This window comes from Halyomorpha halys, unplaced genomic scaffold (assembly GCF_000696795.3).
Source record: "Halyomorpha halys isolate HHAL.00 unplaced genomic scaffold, Hhal_1.1 Scaffold18.1, whole genome shotgun sequence".
Classification (NCBI taxonomy): Eukaryota; Metazoa; Arthropoda; class Insecta; order Hemiptera; family Pentatomidae; genus Halyomorpha; species Halyomorpha halys.
Window position 1 is genome coordinate 2,621,943 of NW_027114407.1, and position 648 is coordinate 2,622,590.

The following is a 648-nucleotide window of genomic DNA, read 5'->3' on the forward strand; positions in this document are numbered from 1 at the left end:
AAAAGAAATTTTTATTTATTTAATTTTTAAAAATTTATTTATCTTATTTCCCCGCCCACTTTTTGACATATTATTTCACTTTTTTAACACATTTGATGTCACCCTCTTATACGTTTCCTCTTTTTAACTGTTAAATACTTATGACACTTTGTCATCTTCCGGTACTTCGTTATCCTTGTAACATATATATATTTTTAACATTTTCTAACCATTTGTTGTCACCCTCTCACACGCTTTCCTCTTCTAAATATTTTCTACTTTTTATTTTTTACCCATTTCCTCTTTAAAAAATACAATTCGTCATCTTCGTAACGTATTTTTGAGTCTGGTCATTCGCAGCGCAGAACCAACTTGGCGGTAAGATTTCAAGCTAACAGGTTCGTTTTATGTTTATCCTCTTTTGCTCCTATCTTTATTTTATCCTACCCCCTCCTTTTCTATTATTTTCTTAATTTTCCTTACCCATGTTATTAGTTTTGTTCACCATATATTATTAATGTTGTTTTCAATTTTTTTTTTCTCTATTCACTTCTTTTGTTAAACTTAACTTCTTAGTTTGCTTCTTTATCTAATATTATGGTTACATATTTCATTTGTTACATATATTTTCTTTCTCTCAATTTTATTTTTTCTTTCCATAATTTTAAT